The 12,005-nt window shown below is 40.7% G+C and overlaps 1 long non-coding RNA gene across 1 annotated transcript; it reads right to left on the reverse strand.

Annotated features, from left to right (window-relative positions):
• Nucleotides 1-790: 790 nt before the first annotated feature.
• Nucleotides 791-9,839, reverse strand: LOC123627730. The gene is made up of 4 exons (XR_006731470.1): nt 9,588-9,839; nt 8,016-8,214; nt 7,414-7,614; nt 791-1,102 (listed from the first exon to the last, which is right to left on the reverse strand). It is a non-coding gene; the product is annotated as an uncharacterized LOC123627730 (long non-coding RNA).
• Nucleotides 9,840-12,005: the final 2,166 nt, after the last annotated feature.

Consider the following 12,005-nt stretch of genomic DNA (forward strand, 5'->3'; position numbering starts at 1 on the left):
TTGTTAAAGAAAAGTTTGGTCTTCTTATTCTTCTTCATCTTCTTCTTCTTAGAAACAATTCCAAGAAAGGGTACCAAGGATTGCTTTGTATCAGTGGTATATGCAAAAGAGTTTTCTGCTTATCTGTAGAATGAAGACAAAAAATTCAACTAATATTTTTATTCTTTTTATGTATTTTATACACGACAGACATGTATAATCTCCAGACTATTGTGAACATGAAAGCATGTGTCATTGATTTAAAACTTCACATTCCATTTTTTCCCCTTTTACAACAGCTAATCAGGCTGGACGAAGTGGCTCAGGCCTATAGTCCCAGCACTCTGGGAGGCCGAGGCAGGAGGCTCACTTGAGCTCACGAGTTTGAAACCAGCCTGAGCAAAGTGAGACCCCCCTCTCTACTAAAAATAGAAAAAATTAGCCAGGAGTGGTGGTGTGTGCCTGTAGTCTCAGCTACTCAAGAGGCTGAGGCAGGAGGATCATTTGAGCCCAGGAGTTCGAGGTTGCTATGAGCTAGGCTGATGCCATGGCACTATAGACTGGACAACAGAGTGAGACTCTGTCTCAAAAAAAAAAAAAAAAAACAGCCAATCAATTAGTGAAAGGTCACCAATTAGCCATCTGACTTAACATTTGGGAGTAGTCAAATAAAACTGGTAATGAAATAAACAGAGAAAATGTCAGGGTAGAGTATGGATCACGTGAGATATTTAGACCCTAGTGTTTAGAGGACAGCATAAGCATTAGTCAAATGCAATCAATTAAATGTGATATTTATTGCCTCTGGATATTGCACAACTCTTCCTTGGGATCCAACTGCGTGTTCAAATCTTTGACTTATGTACAACGGAGAAGGGGCAAGTTGATAGAAGATGAGATAGATATTTAAGTTGTACAATCATTTCAGTTCAGGTATGTGATTCTCCCAGTTAGGCATCCTTTCGGAATGACTCCTGAGTGACATTTTTAAATATATATTGTTCCAGGGGAAGGAAGACGTTAGAGAAATCATTCTATGTTCTTTTTCGAAGCTCCAAAAACTGTTCAGTACAGAATGTGTCTCTTTGATGGACCTCAAACTTCCCTGAAAGTTGAAAATACCCTGTAACAGAATATCCATAAAGCAAAAATGTACATAACATGCTTTCTTCAAGCCCACATGTAACAAATAAAGATATCAAATGAACTGACGTTTCTGCATTACCGTTTAAAATAACATCCTGTGTGACTTCTATATGCTATGTTGTTAGCTCAATTTCAAATTTTCTAAACACTGGCTTTGCTTTCAAAGAATAATGTTCCAGTTCCTGTACTGAGTGCACGGGGCCTGGCTCTAAAGCTGGGGGAAAGCTAAGCATGTGTGGCTTTTGGCTTCAGAATCAGCCGTGCTTTAGTGATGCACTGCATCAAACTGTTTCTTATTAATAGATCATGCGACTACCCACCATCCACCCTTTCCTCTTCCCCACACACGAATCTGACACATTCTGATAATCAACAGCAAATGTGCTTTCTGAAAGTTTCACTTTTTTTTTTTTTTCCAAAGCCCACCCTGACTTTCATTGTATCACAAGGAAAATACAGTGTTTAGAGTGTGGCATATCAAAATAAAGTGATTGCATCCTAAAAGTATAACTGATACTTTTGAAATAATATAACATTTACTGGGTTTACTCTTCTGTCTAAAGAGAATGAAGATTTTTCCTGAATAAACAGAAAGCAAATATACAGTCACGTAGATAATTAGAGAAATTATATAAAATACACAAATTTTTTCCTCTTAAAAACTATTTTTTACTTTGGATAAAGATTTCAAAAGTGTCTGCTCTAAAAATAAATGCTTTTTTTAAAAAAGGTTTTTCAGAGTCTTTTTTTTCTTTTTAATTATATTAAATTACAATCATTTTCCCCAAATATTTAATCCCATTTAGATCTTATGACATCCACTGTAGTCCAGTAACAAAACATAGCTCTGTGCTCTTTACTAGCCTATAGGCACCTTACTACCAGTGACACTCATTCCTTCGTTCCTTCCTTTGGCTCCTCTACCAGTGTTCTGGTTCTCCTTTCTATGTAGATTCTTACCTAAATCTTCCATGAACTGACCTTCTCTCTCACATTTCCTAAGTATAAACGCCTCCCATCTTTCTAATTGAAAAATGAGATCAAGGAAAAAAGGTTGAAAGCAAGGAGACAGTCAGCTAATAAGTCTCTAGAGTGGTCTAATAATAATTTTAAATGATATCAAATAGTTTTATGCAGGAGGTGGTAATTCATTATTTTCAATCTTTAACCAAAAAAATAAATTTTAAAAATAATTTGAAATGAATCATTAATTAAAATTATGGAGACTTTTTATGTAAGACTAAAAAAAGATAAGCTTTACACATGTTTGAGATAGTTTTCAGATATCTGAATGCATATTTTAATTTATTCATTCAAAAATGTTTGTAGTGAGCTATAGATAAAATAGATGAATTTTCAATTGCCATAAATTGCTAGCTGAACTGAAAAAAAAAAAGAAGACAGAAAAAACTGATACAAGGTTAATGTTGATAACACAGATCAGAAATCACTATTTCTGATTTCTAATCCTTGATCTCATTTTTCAAGCCTGGGCTTTTTTGAACAAATAAGAAATATGCTTTGGTGCTTGTAACTAAGACTAGCTCTCAATGTTCTAATACTCATTAATATTAGACTCAGTATCACCATCACATTATGATGAAATCAGTTGATATCATTTTCAAAAGACAAAGAAAAGCAGACAAAGGGAAGCCAATGAAGGTGGAGGCAGGTGCTTTTGTAATTCATTAGCTATATTTGTGACAGCCTTTGAAGACAGGCACGACAAGCATGATTATGACTTTCCTTTGAGGCCCGCGTTCAATGGCAGATTAGTAACCTGATAAGTGTTCTATATTTATCTCCATAACAGAGATCCATTTCCAAATCAGCCAACACAAGGCATGCTTTCTTTTTGTGTCATTGCAACACCCAGTGATAGGCTAGGGCCATCTGGACAAACTGGCTGGGGTCGCTGATCACTCAGGGGATGCTTGTAGTGAATAGTTGTGACTCCCGGGGGACTGCTCAGAGGCAAAGGAACTTTTTCCTGAACGGACAGTCTGTTGTGCAGAATGACTTCTCTAAGATTAAACCATTGCTCTTTTAAGGTAGAAGACCGCCTTATGTCGTCTGCTTACCTGAATCATTGGAGAGCAAAGGAAGACTGAGCATTAAGCTAGGTTCCTATTTTGTTAAGTGTGGCAGGGAAGGGGAGGGGCGGGTAGGCTGTCTCCAAGGCATACGCAGATGTCCCAAGTCCCACTCCAAGGAAGCACACTTCCTCTTCCTTGGACTAGCGAACATGCATCCCGTCTCAGCCTAGAAAAGGGAACTGAGTGGACCGTGCCCCCCTTGGAAACACACAGGCACTTCTAAAGCATGTGCTAATTCTTCTTGGACTGAGGTTTCTTCTTGCCAAGCAAAAATGGTACTTTCTCACCTTCTACTTCCTAGTTATCAGTCAGGACATTTTTCTTGATCAATCCTTAGATGTAGTAATATACACACAGGTTGCCAGTTTTGCTCTGTAGAAAGCAGAGCACAGTTGGAAGAGGCAAACATGAGAATAGCGAGACTAGACTTTTCTCCGGTGTCCAGCTGAAATCTCTTTCAAATGTTGAGGTATGATTTCCCGAGCCAATCGGGGAACAAACACCCATACTTTTTGTCACTAGCTTGGGGATGGAGGCAGGTCAGGAACTCTCACTGAGCCCCTGTGACCGGTGCCTAACATTCGGACAGGAAAATTTACTAAAATATTTGTGTTTCTCCTCCCTACATTTTTTCCTTTTCCATTTCCCTACCTTACGTACATTTTCAGGCCATAAAGCAGAAGCTTCTGGAAGTCAGTCTTCCTATATTTTGGAAAAAAAAACTAAAATCATTGAAGAGAATGTACTGGGTATTCCAGAGGGAAGGAGAATGACTCTGTAGATAATAAGGGAGAGATAAGATTCCCAAAAAGTAGAAAGAGGACAAGAATATCCAACCGGCAAGGCCTCAGAGAGAGACGGCTGTGTCATACACGTATAAGGCCTAACTGTAAGGATGAGGGTTCCCAGTCTTGCCAAAGATTCACTCCCATTCCCAACTCAGCTAAAAAGCTGTGACGCTGTCCCGGCTCAAGGGACCACTCAGATGAGGGTAAAGGACTCCTCACCAGGGAACAGCAGGACCCCAGCTCTCTTCTGCTCTAGAAGACACTTGGCGCAAGCCTGACGGGGGAGCGGGCTGCAGAGAGGAGTAGACCTCACTGATAACTCAAGTTAAAGTCGCTTCAAGCCAGGAGTCCAATTTCAGCTGATTTTAAAAAGATAACAAAAGGCAACAGTTTTTTTTTTCACAGCTGAATTTGTAGTTAGAACTTGATACTTACTAATCAGAGTATGTCTCACTTAATTCTCCAAACAACTCCTGCCATGCGTATTGCTTCTCCTTTATCTCCATAGGTAACTACAAAAGTTACCTATGATTTTTGTTTTGGGTTTCAGGTACACAGAATGAGTTTAATGACAATCCTTGGCTCCTGATACATTCTCGTCATTGGTCCAAACTGACCCTCTTTCGTGTAGTTAACAATTTTCATTTATTTTCAATGATATAATAAATCACACATAAACTTACCATTCAAAATAAAAGCTGGGATCTTGACATACATCCAGGCACCTCCCCCTACCATCCCTGCGCTTCCCCCATCCAAGGTAACCACCATCTCAGATCCTATTTCATTTGTCCCTTGCTTTTTTATATGGTTTTATTACATATATATATATTCTTAAAATGTTTATTTTTTGTTTTTAACATGAAAATGGTGTCATGCTATATATACACTTTTGGGACTGACTTTTTATACTTGATATTATGTGGCTTTATTTCTGGGTGGGACTGTAATCTATTAATTTGACAGCTATACAATAATCCATTGTGCGACTATACCCTCGTTATTCGTCCCCCCACCCAAAGGGCATTTGGGTTGTTTCCAGGTTTTGCTATTATAAACAGTGCTGTTAGGAACTTTGTTTGCATACGTCCGTTACTGAACACTGGACTTGCGCTTCTGTTTCCCACTGCTCTGCAACCCTTTCGGAAGAGCATTTCTAACACGCACCTTGGCTGGAATTCAGGGGAGGTGCACTCAGTCCACAGAGGACCGGCTCCACCGAGAGGCAACATGGAAAAGCGATACGATTCTATGACAGGAAAAGGACAAAGTATCAAAGTGGAGAGACAACAATGGTGACCAGGAGCAAAAATGAATAAGCTGGCCTCCACCCTAAAGTCTACTGGTGTTCCACGACGTGAACCATGGGTTTGAGACACAGCAGAGTAAGTTAGCAAGTTAGGAGTCTCGCAGCCAGGGGGCTTGCAGAGGAGGTGGAGCAACCGTTGAGACTCAGGAGCAAGCGTCAGGGGGAGCCCTGGCTCGGAGAGGCCTGGAAGAGAACCCACTACCCGCCTCTGCAAGCCTGGGCCAGTCATGCTCCAAACCACGCTTTTGCTGCCATGGAGAATAAGGCAGTGTTCTTCCTTATGCCATCCTCAGAATTACCCTTAATGGACATTAATCATCTGTGTTAGCATGGTCAGACCATTCTGTGTTGCATATATTCCCAGGAAAGTGAAGGTGGGAAAAACAAAGTATAAACCAACTTGGCAACATTGCACAAATCCAATTACAGAGCAACGTGTCTATACGTAATGTCTATGAGTAATAAGTAATTACTATTATAAATGTGGCAAACATAGACCTAAGACTACCAATACTTTTTTTCAGCATTCCCATGTCCTCAGGATTAAGTTCCACCATTAGGCACAAATCAAAAGAACCTCTCACGAAGTAGCTCTTGTTTCTCTCTCCAGCCTCATCTTCTGCCCTATCCTCACAAATGCCAATCATGCTAGAGCTCTAATGCTGGCCCCTAAAGTCACCGTGCTTTGTCCAGCCTCTTCTGTTTACACTGTTCTTACCTTTCCCACCTCATCCACTAACTTCTAGACAGTCTCCAAGAGGCACCTCAAGGTCACTCCCTTCCATCATTCAGTTGCACTTGGCTCCTCACTGGCCCCTTGGACCATCCCTCTCTTTCTTCTTCCCCTCTCCATCTTCTAGGCATGCAAAACACACCATCACATCATAACTATACTTCGAGTCTGACCCCAGTCAAACTCATTTTTCCTCCTATTACATTCTGAGTTCCTTCGGGCTGAGGGATACAGTAAATGGCGTGTAGGAGACCCTCAGTCAAAGGTGATATGAAGGACGTTTGAAGGCCCACCCTACGCATCTTATCCTGCTGAAACGCTCATCCCCAGACACGGGGAATTACGTGGACTGGTGGTTTCCACCTGCCACTGTTTTAGGAAAACTGCCCTTGGTTGACAGCAGCCAACTTGCCAGAAGCTGCCTGTGAAGAGGTTACGCCAGCCTTTTGCTGTGGTTGGCCAACGACTGACTAACGAAGAGGTACAGAAGCCCTGCCCCTTCCCTCAGTGGGGCAACACCACCACCAAGTGCATTCTCAGTGTCTGGAGGATCGGACGAGGCTAGACCTTCCCTGAGACCTCATCCTTCCTCCACTCTTCCCACTCTCTGCCCTGCTCTCCTCCCCGACTTGTCCCTGGACAGAATATCCTCTATAAAGCACACGAAACCCCTGCTGTAAGTTCTGCTTCTAGGGAATATGCTTCGAGACAGTTGGTCTTACTTAATCGAGTTTCCCTGGATTTGAATAACTTGTCCAAAAGAAGCTAGTATTTGAGCTTAGGTCTCTATGAATGTATAATCTCTGTTTTACCATGATAGCAGATATCCCTAATAGCTGCAAAGTTCTAAGCATTAATTAGAGGACACAGAAATATATAACATTATATACACTATAACAATGTATATCTCTGCAGTCTCCACCACTTACTCACAGTAAGACACAGGATAATTAGCTTAGCCCGAGTCTCCCTCTCCTCACCTGGTAAGTGGGGATATCTAACCCTTAGGTTGGTTAAGTCACTGAAAGAGATAATAGGTAAATTACCCACCATGTAGTAAATGTTTAGTAAATAATTTTCAGTACTATACCGTCTTGAATAGGGTATTTGGACAACAAAGAATACAGACAACCTTGCTAAATAAGACAAAAGAGAGATAAAGGCATTGCTCTTATATTTGGCAGGGCATCCACTCAAGGTACAGAAAAGTCGAATGGACCGAATTCTGTCAGTTAGAGCCCTGGGGGGCAATTTGTGTCAGCTTATAGAGAAATGTGAGCTTTGCGGTGGCACATTCATAAATTACAGAGAATGGGCTTCCTGCGATTAGTGACGTGCTTACCATAGAGTTCATATACTCACAGTCAAGATGATATGTTGGTCTGATTTATTTGAATATGGAAAAGAGAGGAAGCCAGAAAAGCAACTCCAACTCAGAACATTTGAATTAGAGGCTTTCTTCCCATTAGATGTCTGAGTGAAGTCTGGAAAATTGTCTATTTTACTCTTAATCGGGAAGTTTTCTTCTCTTCCAAGCAGCCTGCTACTCCCAAATCCTGTACACTGAAGGGCACCGCATTTTATTTTGAGACCACTGCAAAGTCATCTCCTTTTTTTCCCCCCCCAAAAAGGAGGTAAGCTGTAAAGGGAAAAAGCAGAAAGGTCCAAAACTTTGTTTCATCATCTGTTAAACTGAAAATCTCTAAACCTTAGTTCCAGTTCCAAAATTCTGTCATTCTAAAGTGAATTATTTTTCCCAACGTACAAAAAGTAAAAAAAAAAAAGTTCACCGCTTGATTAAATTTGCCTAAAATAAACTCCTTCTCCACCCTCACGCCCTTCTCCTACTTCCCCCAGCGCGGCCCGAGAGGAGAACGTGCCGAGAGGCTGGCCGGGGACAGGGAGCCGGGGGCGGCGGAAAAGCCGCACATGGAGAAACGGTTCCCAGGGAAAGTTCTTCTCACCTTCCAGGATTTGCGTTGCCTTAAATCGGCAGTCATAAAGCTCAAATATCGGAAAGCAGGAACGATTTCTTTGCCTTGAGTGAAATGTAGGTTATTTCCAATGACTGGGAATTAATGCTTTTTAAGCTACTGCAGTCCAAAGATATTGTCATTTCAGAGAATGGAACGGCCAACAGGACGTGGACCACACAGAGTGTACCTAGGAAAAGAGAAGGATAGAGTCAGTCTCTGCCAAGACATAGAAAAAAATGCCTAGAAAAGGTCAATGTGATTTAGAAGGGATTTATCCAGATTTTTTTGTTTGTTTCTTTCTTTTTTTTTAAAGCGCTGTTTAACTTTGCATGGCTCAGTGGAGGACAAAGAAAAACAACATATTTGGTTTAATTTTCCCAGGATGTGAAATGCTTTAGCAAACAAAACTTCCAACAAATTTAATCAGGCATTTGGAAGATTGCCCACATTGAAAACACACATCTCAATATAAATTGGTAAAAATATTAGATACACTCTTGGTAAGTGTCTTCTAAACTAAATTATTATGATGTACCACCCCAGGCTCTTGGCAAAATCCTAAGAAAATCACAAGAAAAAAATGGCTTCAATTTTTATATCTGCGAAATGTTTCCTTTTTTAAAATTTTGCTTAGTACTTAAGCATTTTACTAATTTATATAAATTCCAGATGAGAAAATAAGTTTGTACATGTGAAAGAATCACACACAAAAAAGGCAACTGTAAATAAAATAAAGTGTATATGGAATGTATTTGACTAGATGAAGAAATTACTGTGAGTAAACAGGTGGAGAAGACATTATAAACATGAAATATGGATAATCATGATAGGAAACCAGGAGTTATTGCTTAAAACATTTTTTCTTTAAACTATTTCTTGATCTTGCATAGTTTTCTCAAGCAATAGTAATTTGTGATCAACTAAATCTTCTCTAGTCTCATTTCTTCTGCAAAATTAAGCCCCTAAAATTAACAATATTACAGCAATTTGATCAGCAGTATTATTTTGCTCCAATTTGGATAGGAAATACCAACATTTCTGAATGTCTCGATCATAAAAACTTCGAAGTGAAAGGAATTTTGGAGACCATCTTTCCCCACTCTGGATGCTGCACCACTGAGTGCAGTGAGTTCTCCATAACCAGAGACACTCGAGCAGGTTCTCCGGGTCCACGAACTATGCACATTGCTGCAGGGACCCAACTAGCTGTCAGCTATATCCCCATTTGACTTCTCCGTCCTAACAAGCCTAAGATAAGATGACGCTAGAGCCCTCTTTCCAGCGTGTGTATTTTTCTGCCGGGCCCCTGGCCCAAGGCCGTCTCAGCCATAGCTTGTCCATTTCCAGGGACAGGGAACCCACAGCCTCAGGGGAGAGCCAGCGCCACTTCGAAGGACTCATATTATATCACTTTGTGCTGTCTGAATTATTTACCATGTTACACGATCTCTTTTCTAATACTGCAATGAAAAGAAAGAAGTTCTTTACTTTTAAGTGGTTCCTCACACGCAGCATGCAAAGTCTTTCTTCAGCGTAGCCATTTCGTCTTTATTTCCTTACCTAAAAGACTCACGCAATCTTCAGAGGCGAAAATTCCAGCGGCCTTTTTCCTTTTACAAATCACTGGTTGAAACGTTAAACAAAACTCATTATCAGCCCCGACATCTGAGACCCTCACTGTTTACCTTTTCCAGCAAGAAAGTGCCCGTTTATCACCGCCCTTTATTTCCTATTTCTCAGCCAATTTCCTCTTTGTGACAAAACATTTTTCCCCAGTCCCACAGCGACACAATTTTTTCCCAGTGGCTCTCAACGCAGAACACTGTTGAAGGCTTTTGAAAGTGAAAATAGGTGACACTTTGAGTGAGTCCTCCGCCCACGGTCACGTGTGCATTTCCTTTCGAGGGAGTATGTGATGTGATCAAGTATAATGTCCCTTCTGGAGATAGCATGGCTCTCCCCACAGCTCAAATGTTTTACTTTTAATTTTCACTAATTTTACTACCTTCATGAAATAGATTAAACAGATTAGTGTGTATTTTCACAGTTCTTTCTGGATCTCTTTTCATCGTGGATAACTTGTTCATCGAGGAGCCCTTACAATATTGATATTTTCTGCTTTAATTTCCTCATGCTGCTCTCCGACATTTGAGCACTGAGAGTCTTCAAAATGATCAGTATTTATGACCTAATTTTGATCATTTTCATCTAATTTTCCAATTAGAAGTTTAAGAGATGGGTGGAGGAGTCAGAGTGTCCGACATTAATCTATCAATTAATAGTTACGGGGGATAAGTCTGTGCCGGACCCCATGGTTGTGCTGGGAAGACGGTCGTGAGCAGAACAGATGTGGCCCTTCCGCTCTGCCACTGTCACGCTCAGAGCCCAGCGGGGAGAGACAGGCGTTTCGTAAGCACAGAAAGGTACAATTACTAATCCTGATAAAGGCTATAAAGGAGCAAGAAACGCAAGGCGCGATGAGAGAATACAGCTCATCTGGGGTGGAGGTGGTGCTGTGTCAAAGAGGACGTGAGCTGGTTCAGACAAAGGCCGGTGCCCGTGGCTGTCTGCGGCCCCAAGCACGCCTGCCTGCTTCCTGCTGCAAAGGAGCAGGCCTGCTCACCCGCCGACCCTTTCCCGACCCAAGCCCCACTGTGCTCCTGACCAACTTCCTCTCTCCGAGACCAGAAGCTCCACGTTTCTCAAATGACTGTGGTAAGGTAATCCTCACGGCTCTTATGGAAAAGGTCTGATTTTCACACTTTTCATCGCAGGCAACACTCAATTTTAAGTCAGCTATTTATGATGATAGCTCAGCAGAAAGGCATAAGCCTTTTGACCTAACACAAGTATCTTTGTCCTAGTATTTGACTTACTGTCACTAATTTTGTCCTTATAAACCATCTTGGTATGAGAATCTTCCTCTAAAATCTTATGTAGTCAAGACTCAAGCAAATAATATATTCATACATCTTCTGGGAATTATTTAAAAATAATCTCTGAACTAATGTTTGATTCCTGTATGTGGATTAATAAAACTTTGCCTCCTATTTACAGTGGGAAACTGTTTATAATACTTTTATTTTCAATATATTTTCTTGTGTTCCTTTCATAGACTGACATGAAAGGAAACTTATTTTTCTACATTTAAATTTTCATGTGTTTCTCTAGATGACCAGTCATGTTCTTAAATATTCTATACCTCATTAGACATAACAAGTAATGAAAACATAAGAGAAAAGGAAATTCCTATGTCTTGAATGTGTCACTGTAGATATTACAATAAAGAGTAATTTAGCAAAAATGCCCCCTCTAAAATGTTTTTCTTTTTCCTCCATCATATCCACCATTGTAACCAATATCTTCTGTTCTTTCTTGGCCTATACCTCTCGATTTTCCATTCCTTTTCATCTCTGTCATCAACCCACCAGAGCCTCGCTCCCCTGTGCTTAGACTAATACAAGAGCCTCCCTTAACTGCCCTCCTGCCTTCTCTCTCTTCCCTCTCCAGCTGTCTGGCAGCGCTTCTGGATTAATCTTTCAAACACGATGCTCTCTTGGGTGATTCATTATTGCCTCCAAGACAAATTACAAATGCGTTAACTAGCTACGTGAGGCCCTGCACATTCTACATCTCACTTACATTTCCTGATTTCTCTTTCATTGTTCCTTAAGATCTACTAAGGCCCCAGCTCCATGTTGAACACCCAGCAAGCACTTCGTGAACGTCTGGGAAGAATAAACGAATGTGTGCTTGCTCTCCCATACCCTACCCATTCTATTAGTACTAGCAATATCTCTGCATTTCTTCCATACGGTCAAATCCTAACTTGCTTACAGGTCTAGTTTTGTAAAATTCACCGTGATCCTTCTATAGTGATGTTTCCTTTCTTGAACTCATGGGCTTCAATCTCTTCTTTGGGAAATAATGTTCCATTTGAAAGAAGATGAAAGGTAAGAGTAATATCCACTAAATTTC

The sequence above is a fragment of the Lemur catta genome, chromosome 26 (assembly GCF_020740605.2).
Source record: "Lemur catta isolate mLemCat1 chromosome 26, mLemCat1.pri, whole genome shotgun sequence".
In the NCBI taxonomy this organism is placed as follows: Eukaryota; Metazoa; Chordata; class Mammalia; order Primates; family Lemuridae; genus Lemur; species Lemur catta.